This window comes from Cetorhinus maximus, chromosome 25, assembly GCF_964194155.1.
Source record: "Cetorhinus maximus chromosome 25, sCetMax3.hap1.1, whole genome shotgun sequence".
In the NCBI taxonomy this organism is placed as follows: Eukaryota; Metazoa; Chordata; class Chondrichthyes; order Lamniformes; family Cetorhinidae; genus Cetorhinus; species Cetorhinus maximus.
Window position 1 is genome coordinate 22,318,844 of NC_135903.1, and position 13,484 is coordinate 22,332,327.

The 13,484-nt window shown below is 42.9% G+C and overlaps 1 protein-coding gene across 3 annotated transcripts in view; it reads left to right on the top strand.

Moving 5' to 3' along the window:
- Nucleotides 1-13,484, top strand: part of LOC144667957 (SWI/SNF-related matrix-associated actin-dependent regulator of chromatin subfamily D member 2-like) — a 57,084-nt gene that overhangs the window by 29,471 nt on the left and 14,129 nt on the right. The window lies entirely within an intron of this gene.

A 13,484-nucleotide genomic window follows, 5' to 3' on the forward strand; every position in this document is an offset into this window, starting at 1 on the left:
GCACTTCCAGGCAAGCTCAAATCATAGTAATCATCAATTAGCCCTAAAGTTGCAAGCTAAAACCAAACTTTCAAATGGGCGTGTCTTATTAGGGCAGCATCCAGTTAGAGCTTGTTTTCATCTTTTCATCAAAATAACCCTGAGTTCAGAAGTCGCATCTACTCAGTGGCTGAAACATATTCTTGTGAAAAAGCTCAATCAGTGCCTGACTTTCACTGGATTCCAGACCCATAATCTACAAGTTGGGAGATAGAGTGGAGAGGTCACGGTGACAAAATGAAACATTTTTGCCTAATGCTCAGCTTGGTATGATGTTACTTCATTCTGTCATGGTACACAAGAGGGGTACAAACTGACTATACCCACTGAAACATTCTCCCATTTTAACCTGATACCCTGGTGCAACAATTGGTCAGTTTGTCTAAAGACAGGTGAACTAAGGAAGAGTTAAGCGATTCAGTCGATTTAAAAGTATCCTGCGTGACTTGCCTCCCTAAACTTCTTTACTCCTCTCCTCCTTTAAGATGCATCCTTAAAATGTTCCTCTTTGCCCAAGTTTTGGTTGCCTGTCCACATCTCCTTATGTAGCTCGGTGTCAAATTGCGTTTGATTTTCCTGTGAAGTACTTTGGAATGTTTTGCTATGATAAAGACACTAAATAAATGCAAGTTGATATTTTACTGTTACAAAGACATGTTAGCTAAGCTTAACAAATACTGTAAAATGTATGCTGTGTTATTGCTACTATTTCCTGGTTCCACCACTCTTTGATTATTTGGTTATAACCGAGAAAAAGACTTACATTTGTATCGCGCTTTTCACACCTACCAGAAGTCTCAAAGTGCTTTGCAGCCAATTAAGCACTCTGTGAAGTGTAGTCACTGTTCTAATGTAAGAAGTGTGATGGCCAATTATTGCATTGCAAACCTCCACAAATAGCAATGTTCTAATGACCAGATAATATATTTTTCTTGATAGAGTGAGAATGATGTCATAGAAGGGCACTTGGGCAATCAGGCAGAGTCAACATGGGTTTGTGAAGGGGAAATCATGTTTAACCAATTTATTGAAGTTCTTTGATGAAGTAACATATGCTGTGGATAAAGGGGAACCAGTGGATGTACTGTACTTAGATTTCCGGAAGGTATTTGATAAGGTGCCACATCAAAGGTTATTGCGGAAAATAAAAGCTCATGGTATAGGGAGTAACATATTGGCATGGATAGAAGATTGGCTAGCTAACAGGAAACAGAGAGTATACATAAATGGGTCTTTTTCTGGTTGGCAAGATGTAATGAGTGGGGTGCCACAGGGATCAATGCTGGGGCCTCAACTTTTTATACTTTATATAAATGACTTTGATGAAGGGACCGAAGGTATAGTTTCTAACTTTGCTGATGACGCAAAGATAGGTAGGAAAGTAATTTGTGAAGAGGACATAAAGAGTCTACAAAGGGATATAGATAGGTTAAGCGAGAGTGGGCAAAGATCTGGCAAAATGTGAAATTGTCCATTTCGGCAGGAAAAGTAAAAACAGAAGCATGTTATCTAAATGGTGAGAAATTGCAGAGCTCTGAGATGCAGAGGGATCTGAGCGTCCTAGTGTGTGAATCACAAAAGGCTAGTTTGCAGGTGCAGCAAGTATTTAGGAAAGCTAATACAATCTTATCATTTATTGCAAGGAGAATTGAATACAAAAGTAGGGAGGTTATGCTTCACTGATACAGGGCATTAGTGAGACCATATCTGAAGAACTGTGTACAGTATAGGTCTCCTTATTTAAGGAAAGACATAAATGCTTTAGAAGCAGTTCAGAGAAGGTTTACTAGACTAATACCTGAAGCGGGCAGGTTGTCTTATGAGGAAAAGTTGAACAGGCTAGGCTTGTATCCACTGGAGTTTAGAATAGTAAGAGGTAACTTGATTGAGGCAAATAGGATCATGTGGTGTCTGGATGTCAAGAGGATCTTTCCTCTTGTGGAAGAATCTCAAACAAGGGGTCACTGTTTAAAATTAAGGGGTTGCCCATTTAAGACAGAGATGAGGAGAAACGCTTTCTCTGAGGGTCATGAGTCTTTGAAACTCTCTTCTTCAAAAGGCAGTATAAGCAGAGACTTTGAATATTTTTAAGGCAGAGGTAGATAGATTCTTGATAAGCAAGGGGGTGAAAGGTTATTGGGGGGTAGGCAGGAATGTGGAGTTGAGATTACAATCAGATCAGCTATGATCTTATTGAATGGTGTAGCAAGTTCAAGGGGCCGAGTGGCCTACTCCTCCTAATTCGTCTGTTGGCCAGGACACTGGAGATGTCTTCCTTGCTCTTCTTCAAAATAATACCGTGGGATCTTTTACACCCACCGAGCAGACAGATGGGATCTCGGTTTAACATCTCATTCAAAGGATGGTATCTTCAACAGTGTGGCCTTCCCTCAGTCCTGGCACTGGAGTGTCAGCCTTGATTTTAGTGCTCAGGTCCTAAAGTGGGACTTGAACCGAGAACCTTGTGAGTCGGGGGTGAGTGTGCTGCCAACTGAGCCACAGCTAAATAGGAAATAGGAATAAGGCATGCGATATAAGCAGTAGTTGGAATAACCTGTAAAGTTATCTCTGTTTGTTGCCAGGGCAGGCTATGAATTTGACTGAGATATCAAAGAAAGTTGAAACATTCCAGGACCGATACCCATGGGGATAATCTGAAATATGGAAGACAAAAAATGTCTCAATAGCAAAAAGTAAACCCCAGAACATCCCAGTGGTAGTAGTAGTGGAGCTATATTGCCTTGTGATTTTATTTCTTGCAGGGTAATGTTGTATTAGGGTTGGTATTCTCTCCTGTGGTTTGATGGCCAACATTAGTAAAACTAACCAAACAATCCCATTAAACGTCTTTCACTGTGCACTGCATAATAAATAATCACTGTTTCTCAATGAGTGGTTTAGAGATTACAAACTCAGTGATCACTTCCACATGTCACACCAAAGCACTGTTACACCCTTCCTCACACACACTAATTGGTCGATACTAAGTGCAGCATATAACTAGATTACACAAGAGATCAAAATTGAAAAATAGAGGAATTAAACTTCGTATAATCTAAGGAATCTGCAGGGAGATGTTGCTTCAGAACACCACACAGATTAAATTCTTTCAAATGCAGTGAGAAAACATCTCCCAGTAGTCAGATACTCGAGCTGTAATTGCAGCCAATAACATTATTTTGTAATAAAACATTAATATTTATGTTATCATAGATTATTGCCTGGCAGTTATATACAATAATATCATATTGATGGAATGAATGCCGCAAGCCCTTGTGGTTGAAAGAGTTTCCAGTAAAATCTTAAAATGTTAAGCCACGTCAGCCTCTGGTAACTAGGGATCAGTGCGCTGTTATTGGACAGTTATAGTAGATAATAGATTATGATAGGTCATGCTGATTAGCTCAGCATATTGCACACTCCTTTTAGGGACATGAATTACTCAAAGACCTTTGTATTACTCGTTTGGATAACCAGCTTATCTTCAACTATTTTGCACTGTGTAACATTGCATTTGAAAACTTTCCATTGTCTGTGATTCTTCTGGGCTGGCTGCTCTTGAGAGAGGCTGCTGTCCTTACTAAGACGAAAGCCGCTTGATTGGCTGCGGCCAATAAAATTCAGGGGGTAGTCCCACCACTTGCCCGTGCATGCCGGCAACACACATTTCCTCCTGAAGTCGGGACCTCCACACAAGTAGTAAAATTCTGGCCCACATTGAAAGTAATTGAAAATGATTTTATAAAATAACTGTACGGAACCATTTAGTAGTTACATCTTATATGGTAATCACTTTTGGCGTCAGTTAAAATAAATTATATTCACAAGTTTTTAAAGCATGCCTATTTGTGTCCTTGTGCCCAGAAGAACCAGCTTCATTTTAAAAGGCTCCATGAAGGGGTGCAATTAGAGTGGCGATTACTTCGGTCTGCTGGGTGGGGGGGTGGTGTGGTGGTGCGATGTCAGGGATCAGTTTCTAGCACAATGTTTTGTAAACTCGTGCAAAAAAACTGCTGCAGCTTAACTTACGCTGGACATGATTTGCTTGGAATTCAGCAATCTTCACCACTGATCTGGTTGAATTTTGGGTGAATTGAGCTGAAAGGCACAGCACAATAAAGCGAAGCAGGCCCTGAAAGGTCATCTAAGGGATAAATAGGCAGAAATATTGTGGAGATCAGATATGCTGAAGGAGTTTTTTTACAGATAGAGATGAACAAATTCCAGACCCAGTCAAAAAGATCTGTAAACGCATGTGTAGGTCAGTAAAACACACGCTGTGAAAAGGTTCAAAGGTTTTAAATGCCAATATGATATCTGTAACCAATGAGACGTATTGTACCGCAGAATCTCCAAGGAATATATACTCTTTGAATTTGTGTATCTAACATCAGTTGGGCAGAAATGTTTGAGTGAATTTAACAGGATAAGGTCGTAGCTTCTCTTAAGTAGTTCATTGAGGACTTGTCGGCATAGATTTTGAACCACTAGGACATGCCTCACAAATTTACTGGAATTCTTTAAGAAGGTAACAATTATTATCGATAAAGAATGTCTAGTGTGTAGAATTCACTTGGATTTTCAAAATCCTTTTAATAAGGGTTCTGCATCTTAATCTTTTGAAAGTAAGGTTATGCTCTTTTGAGAACCAATGGTAATAGATAAACAAGTGATCAACCCCCTTTGAAGGGGCACTTTCATGTTATTTTAACAAAACAAAAAAACCACAAAGGAACCTCACCAAATTAAAATATCATTCTGAGTGTCGATTAGGCATTGCAGCCTCTGCAGCGCCCACTGGTCACGGGTACCTCAAGCACACCAGTGGACATGCGTGCTCCCTCTCCAGGGACACCCGGTCATGGATGTAACCACAGAAGAGAGGCAGGGGGTTGGCTTGAACAACTCCTTTAATTGCCCACTCCCTGGACCTTTTTATAACCTCCTTAGCTAAGCCCAGGACCAGACTAATGAGGAAGTCCTCCAATCTGCCCGTCCCCCACCGCATTGGATGGCCGAAGCTCAGCAGCTTGAGACAAAGGCTGAAGTGCACCCAAAACCTGGGGAGCAGCCCTCTCAGATATTGAAAACGGAGCTGCAACCTCACAGGTTCTGTATAAGTGTGGAACACAGACTCCTCAAGGCTGCAGAAAGTACAGGCAGACGGGAGTCCATGAACTGATAATCTTTTGTTGCATGGGACCAAGGTAAGGTTATATAATCAACTGTAAATTAGCAACCAGCTTTGAAAATTGACTTGGAAATAAAAGCAGAAGGTGGTGACTGTCTGGAGCTCGTAACATTTCCCAGAAACGTTGTGGGTCTTCTAATTTCGGAATTTATAGATTATATTGAGCAATTTTTACATATAATATAGATATAATATGCAATGACACAAATAATGTATAGTATGGGGGAGATTGCAGCCACTAAATGTGAGCTGGGCATGTTAATTAGGTGGATTAAGCAATTGCAGATTAAATTTAATGTGGATGTGTGGTTGTACAAGAACAAGTATTCAATAAATGGTTCTCCGTTGTCAAAGGTGAAAAGCAAAAGGTTCTAGCTCAGACCATGCACCGTGAATATTTCATTAATGTTATCCAGTTGTTACCAAGGTTAGCCTTGTATTGAGATGCATCATGTGGAACCAGACTTAGTTATTATAACCTTTTGCATATCAGGAAAGAAATACATTTGTAATATTATGCTAATTTTGAGCACCCTACCTTTAATTGGATATTGATGTGCTATTGAAAATTTACAGTAACATAATGGAGATTATGAAGGAAGGCCAGAAGAATTAAACTAATTTTCATGGAGATAGTTAAGTGGGAAATTGATCTAGTTTAGTTAATCTCCATGATCTGCATAATTGACACTTGGAATGATATTCTAATTTGATAAGGTTCCTTTGTAGTTTTTTGTTTTGTTAAAATAACATGAAAATGCCCGTTCAAAGGGGGTTGATCACTTGTTTATTTATTATCTTTGGTTCTCAAAAGAGCATAACCTTACCTTCAAAAGATTAAGATGCAGAACCCTTATTAAAAGGATTTTGAAAATCCAAGTGAATTCTACACACAAGACATTCTTTATCCATAAACAAGGTTACTTTCTTAAAGAATTCCAGTATATTTGTGAGGCATGACCTATAGTGTGATTGAGATAGATGATAAGAACCAGCATTACAATTAAATGGAAAGAATTAAGAGTTGGATTGCAACAGATTCTTGCACTTAACTTCTGGAGTGCTACAGGCAGAACTAAATCAGCCTCTGGCTGATCTTTGCCTGCTTTGGCCTTAACAACATAAGCTTCCTAGTCCCTTCTGATTGGCTCACTGGAAACATGCACAGATCTTCCGTGTTCTCTTGTTGTTACACTGAGTGAGTCAGCAATATTTTTTTCAGAAAGACATTAAAGAATCTTTATTGAATAATTGAATTTCTAAACAGAGTTCAGGTCGCCTTCTAATTTGGTGGAATAATGGAGAAGGAAAGAGTGTACATAGACAATGCCCATAGGACTTTGTATTACCTAAATCAGCTATCCCTGATGGCCTTTTTGTTGTGAGTGGCATTACTCAATTAGTCCTGAATTCTAGTTTTATTCCAGTGGATTCACTGAGAACTGGACTGTAAGTGCCCATAAGGCGTAGCATTGTGAAACTATAGTACTCCAGCCTGACTATTACCGACATCACATTCTTGTACTCCTGTTGATTTATCATTAGCCATTTCACTAACTTTGATCTTTTTTTCCGCTGCCTAATAAATTATCAAGTCAGTATTTATACGAAAATTAATATGAACATTGGTATGTAAGGGTATCTATGTGATGATGGAAGAGCTGAGCTCAGTTTATTTTTCTTGTTCGGTTGAGGAGATCTGGCTTGTTTTCATGTCGAGGGATTATAGAAGCCATGAGCTCACAGAATCACACTGGGCCTTATTACCTCAGACCATGCTGAGCCTGCTTTGCGAGGCACAGTAATCTCTATAATAGAAACAGCAAATGATGGAATTACACAGAAGATCCATCAGTATCAACAAATGAAAGCATGGGCTGCCAGTTCTAATGCAGACTGTACAGAGCCTCCGGAACCTTGTGCTTTTTTGTATAAATAAATTATACTTCAAGGAACCGCTCTTCACATTGATGGTCACAGTATAAATTCTTTTAAAAAGCGTATTTTGCTAAAAGACGATCTTTCCTACAGAGATCCCTGTGCCATCTGAATTCAGTGCCTCCTAGCAGCTGAGACCGATACAGGGCGGAATTTAATCAGGTGACATGGTGGTCGGGCCTTGCAAGAGGCCGCGTGTCAGCCTGCTGCCGCCGCTGGGAGAACCTACCCCGATTAAGACGGCGGCAAGGAGGCTGGTGTACGCTGCTTTCCCACTCACAGCAGGGAGGTAATCCGGCTCATTCATGAGCCACTTGAGGCTATTTATTCATGAAGCCGCCGCAATTTAGTGGTGACTGAGCAATTTAATGCAACTCCCACGGGTCTCCTGTGCTTGCTGAAACCCGCCTAGAGAAAGCTGGTGGTCTTTTAAGCAGCCTGGCCGAACTGCAGGGAGTGTGGGGCTGATCTTCATCACAGTTGTCTCCATTGAAGAGCTTGTATCCAGACAGAAAAAGATCAAGGTCTAAAAGGCTGATCTGAGGTGCTGAGGGATGAGGGGATTTTTGGGGGCGGGGTGCAGTGGAATGGCGGAGGACAAGGCTCTTAGCGTGGCTAAGCTCATTAGAGGAGTAGAGGGCCACTTGTTGAAACGCACAACCAGGTCAGTCTGTCACCAATTTGGAGGGATTTAACAATGGGTGTCACACACCCAGTCATGTTGAGCCCACTGGCACGTGAAGGAGTACGCAATGAGGCTCAAGACAATGCTGTAGAGGCATCACAAACAGACCCCAGCAGCAGCCACAGGAGGCAGCACAAGGCCAGGCAGCAGGGGAGAGGAGGACCAAGGCGTCAGGCAAGCACTTGAGTCTATTGCACTCGGATGATCTACCTACAAATGGCAGAGCAGCAGTATTTTCAGGAGACAGTAGAGTCATAGAGGTCTACAGCACAGAAAAAGGCCCTTTGGCCCATTGAGTCTGCGCCAGTCAAACAAGTACTTAATTATCCTACTCCCATTTTCCAGCACTAGGCCCATAGCCTTGTATGCCATGGCATCGCAAGTGCACATCCAAATACGTCTTAAATGTTATGAGGGCTTCTGCCTCCAGCACCCTTTCAGGCAGTGAGTTCCAGATTCTCGCCACCCTCTGGGTGAAAAAATTCTTCCTCACATCCCCTCTAAACCTCCTGCCCCTTACTTTAAATCTATGACCCCTGGTTATTGATCCCTCCACCAAGGGGAAAAATTCCTTCCTGTCTGCCCTATCTATGCCCCTCATAATTTTATACACCTCAATCATGTCCCCCCCTCAATCTCCTCTGCTCCAGGGAAAATAAACCCAGTCTATCCAATCTCTCCTCATAACTAGAACTCTCCAGCCCAGGAAACATCCTGGTAAATCTCCTCTGCACTCTCTATAGTGCAATCACATCCTTCCTATAATGTGGATTCCAGAACTGCACGCGATACTCTAGCTGTGGCCTAACCAGCGTTTAATACTGGTCTTCATTATGGGCCACAGTCACAGTTCTTCCTTTTGGGCCATTGAGGTCTAATGGCATTCAGTTCAAAATCCCACATGTAGACTTTCCACGTCGGATGAGCTGATGCTTTCGCTTATTAAAACTGCAAACTATCATGCCCATTGTCCAGATGTTGTTGAGTACTCCCACCTGTTACTTGCCCAACATTCAACATAGACAACATCATCATTACAAAGCCACAGAAACCCCAAAGCCACAGTGGGTGGGTTTAAGTGCCCTTCTTAAAACATTTGCAAGTGCTGCAGTGAGGTGTTGCAAATGACCAGGAGGCAGGCATGGCCCTCTGGTCTTCCCTGATCATAGTGGGTGTCTTCTAGCTGCTGCTGGCCTGGAGGACCCCGGGAAGGTAGAGGGCTACTGTACGAACCTGCTCTGTGGCTGCTGCCGCTGGAAGAGGTCAGGTCACCGGCAGAGGAGATGGGGAGAAACTAGCAACCCTCAGAGTGCTTTGAGAGGAAACCTAGAGTGTCAGGTTGCAGCTCCTCGGTCATCTTGGTGCGGGTTGGTACCTCCTTGCTTTACACAGGGTGGAAGTGTACCTGGAGGGACATCCAGGGGCACCACCCACCTCTCGCTGGTCCACTGCAACACTGGTCGTTTCACCAGCGATGGTCTGCAGGTTCACACTTACACCAGGCACTCACTGAGGGGTCTCCTGGGTCTGCTTCTCCATGACAGTCAGCCTCGCGATGGAGGAAGCAATGCACTCATCCAACTGATACATGGCAGAGGTCACGGCCTGGGTGGACTCCTCCATGCCCGCACATGTCTGCTCAATGCTTCGAGCAGCTCCATCAGATTCTCCCCTGTCTATCTCTGCAACTCTAGCAGCCTGTGTGGGGTCCTCAACAGAGGCCCATCGTCGTCCTGGGGCACAGCATGGGCCTGGCCTCCTGCAAACCTGGGCTGTCACAGCCTCCATCATCTGCAACTTCTTAACAGTGAGCTGCTCACCAGAGTGTGAGTCAGAGCAGAATCACGAGCGTCTAACCTCAGGTTCAGGTATCTGCACTGGTGCTTTGACCAGGAGGTGGATGTGACAATGCACCTTCTGAGACTTGAACAATTTCGTCATCAGAGGAAATGGCAGAGCCTCACTTGTGGCTTCCTCCGACACGTATTGGTGCAGTGTTCTTGCAAAGGAAGGATGTGCACAAGTAGGTCATGTGATACTAAACGCTGAACTATTGACTGGGGAGGGGGGTGCAGTGCTTTCCCTTTCCAGTGTGACCTCATTTGCAAAGTGCGAATGGCCCTCATTCTCCATGCAAATCGCTCTAATATCAGTGTCTGATAACGAGCAACCGCCCTGCTCCCAGCCAGTGTTAGGGCCTCTATCTCCACAGGGGTGAGAGCACAGATATCAGACACCTCTCCAGCAGTCTTGGCCAGCTCCACTTAGGCTCTGTGCTCTTTTCTCCTGCAAGCACAAGTGGACAGCTAGTTGGGCTCCAGATTGAGACCGAGGAAATGTTGGTAACACAGGGCTGTCCCTTGGTCCGATGATGGTTGTTGTGTCTACATGTCCCTCCCTTGCCTACACTCTTGTGTGAAGTGTACGGGAGGGAGATGGACTTTCCTGAAACCCCTGGGCAACCAATAATCCTGAAGCAGCTGGGGAAGGTGCATGACGGCAGCATGTGGAAAATTATCCTGGTCTGTGGCGGGTTCGAACTTGCAATACATTTGCATGTCATGAACACTCATTAACCTGAAACAGTTTTCCATAAAGTTTGGCCTTCAAGATAAAGTCAGGGGCGCACAAGAATCTCGTGGCACCTGGTTCACAATCACTTAAAGGTGGTGAGCAGTGTTGGTTTTGTGCAGTTGTGTGTAAGGTCAGCGGTTTTCCTTGTTTAATTCTACGACACAAGGGGGGCGTGGGAGCAGGAGAATGGGCTCTTGTGGGAGGCTCAGGAGGGGAAAGGGCGAGTCAGTGGAGAGGGGGGGGGGCATTGTGGAATGGGGCCAGGAGCATGGAGGATTGGAAGAGGGACCCAGGGAGGAAAGAGGCTTGGGTTGGGGGCATGGAGGAGTGAAGTAAGGAGGGCCTGGCATCCTGGGTGAGGTGGGGGTGGGCTGGTGGGGACTGTTAGTCAAGGTAAGAAAATGAGGGATCTGAAGGGCAGTGTTAGTACTGTCCAAGTATGTTGGTTGGCAGAATCCTTACAGGGGGCGTTTGAGTTCACCTACAACATTTCAGTTATGCCCTCTGAGAGTGATTTCGGACATTGTCCTTTACAATGTGTAGAAAGGAGGGTCAGCTGAGCCTGCAAGTTCAGCCACATCCCACAGACTGGTGAGTACCACACTGGACACTAATATGAACATTCAATAAAGAGTGAACACAAAAACATAACATTGTTTCTTCCACAATAAAGGAAGTGTCCCCTAGTTCCGCTGTAACCATCAGTGCATTGGAACCATGAGGTGTGCCGGTACATTTACCTCTCTGAGTAAGCTAGTCTCAACAAATAAACAGAAACCAATGTAATGTGAAATATTTATAAATGAAGATTAATTTTGAAAAAAGTTTGTGCCCTCATGTCTCATGTTAACGCAGTGGAGTTGGCCAGGAAAGCTGTGGCTGTGACGCACAACCTCTCTGTTTGACCAGAAACTCTTTAATAGGCTAGCTGTAGGTGCAGCATTGTCAGCTGACGGCAGGTTTTGCCAATGAAAAGCTGCCCCAACCACTAAATCAAATGTGTTTTGCATGCATGCCCCTGGCATTGAGAATTTTAATTATAATCGCGCGGGAAAAGGCAGAAAGAGAGAAAACTGAAGCGGCAAATAGTCCCGGTTACAACATTGGGAAAGGCACACTGTTGGCAAAATCTAGCCCTCCCAGTGCAGAGTCTTACTAATGGCAAACATAGCAATGGAGCTATATTTCCAGGATTATAATCCTTGTTTTTCAGCCCGGGTTTACCACTAACAAGGGCCTGCAAAATAACCCATCTCAAGCCAGAATAATGCATTGACATATTACCAATCTATAAAGAATGGACACCCAAAGTCTGTTACCAAAGTGTGTTTATTATTTATGTGATCGGCCGAAAGAAACCTCATAGACATCATGACCCAATCTCATAAAGAAATACCTTATTATTGAAGAGTGTGAAATTTGGTATGTGAATTATGTTTTAATCCTTTTTTTACAGACAAGGTGATGTATGCAAAATGTTTTAGTATATGCTTGCTGTGTATTGTATATTTGCACATAAATCCTCCTCCAACCCTGATTATTGTTGGATCTTATCCAACCTCAGTCAAAATTGCCATACTTACACTTTGGATTGAACGCCTTGCCTCTCATCCCCCTATCCCCCACCAACTCCCACCCACCAGCCACAAAGGCACCTCACACAGTGTGGTAAAGCGATCCCATGAGCAACTATGAGACTGCATGACAGCAATTTTGGCCACCATGCTACAAAGGAGATATACGTGCATTCTAATGTGTACAGAAAGGAGCAACGTGAACTGACTCCGAGTGTGAAGTAGTTGAGCTTTGTGGAAAGATTAGAGAAGCTTAAGTATTATAGTGTTGAAAGATAGGACTCGAATTAAGAAATTCAAATAATGTAGATCAGCGAAACCCAGAACTTTACTTCAAGGTAAGTCAGGTCAGAGCAGATAAATAAAAATTGGTTAAAAAAAAACTAAATTTATAGCGTATACCAGGAAGACATTTTTTAATTCAGCAATGATAAATGTTTAAAATTTACCTAGTAAATGAGATAGAAGTGTCAGAGTTATTCAATATATGACAATGTAAAGAGTTTGTACACCATAGTGATGAACTCCATTGGATCTAAAGGTCTTCACTTATCTGACATTCTTTATATTTCTAATTTGTGGTCTATAGCTTGAAAACATGAGTAATAGAGTTCAGTCCAAGAACTTTATTTTGATCACTTGACTGTTATGGAGAGTTATTTACATTGGAATGGTTCCCTTTCCAGAGTTATACCTATGAAAGACACAAGTACTAAAAAGCCTAAACCTGATGTCAAAACTGGATAAAAGTGGTTAGCTCAAGAAAGACTGTTTTCTAGGATGAAGGGGTTATCTTATCAGGAAAGGTTGGACAAAATGGGCCTGTATCCACTGGAGTTTAGAAGAATGAGAGATGGTCTTATTGAAGCATGTAAGATGCTGAGGGGGCTCGACTGAGTGGCTGCTGAGAGGGTGTTTCCCCTTCTGGGAGAGACTTGAACTAGGGGACATAGTTTAAAAGTAAGGGGGCTCCCACTTAAGTTGGAGATGGAGAAATCTTTCTCTGAGGGTTGTGAACCTGTGGAACTCTTCCACAGAGAGCAGCGGAAGCAGAGTCAATGGATATTTTTAGGGCAGAGACAGATTCTTAACTAACAAGGGAATCAAAGGGTATTGGGTATAGGTAGGATTGTGGTGTTAAGGCCACAATTAGATCAGCCGTGCCCTTATTGAATGGTGGAGCAGGCTCAAGGGGCCAAATGGCCTACACATGCTTCTAATTTGCAATTTCCTATATGCTAAGAAGAATTATTTTCTACCAGATATGTGGAATAAACTTCTAACAGTTAGCACAGTGAACAATTAATCCTTTAAAAAAAAGAGTTGGGAAAATCGTTCTAAGAGAAAGAATTGGAGTCCAAAAGGATCATATGTAAACACAGGTTAACCAGATATTCTATGGACCACTGCTTCCTGCCCTGTTAGGACCATGGAAATATCATCAGTGAAAGGCAGTTGGCCAAGCTGACTGAAGTGTGGATTG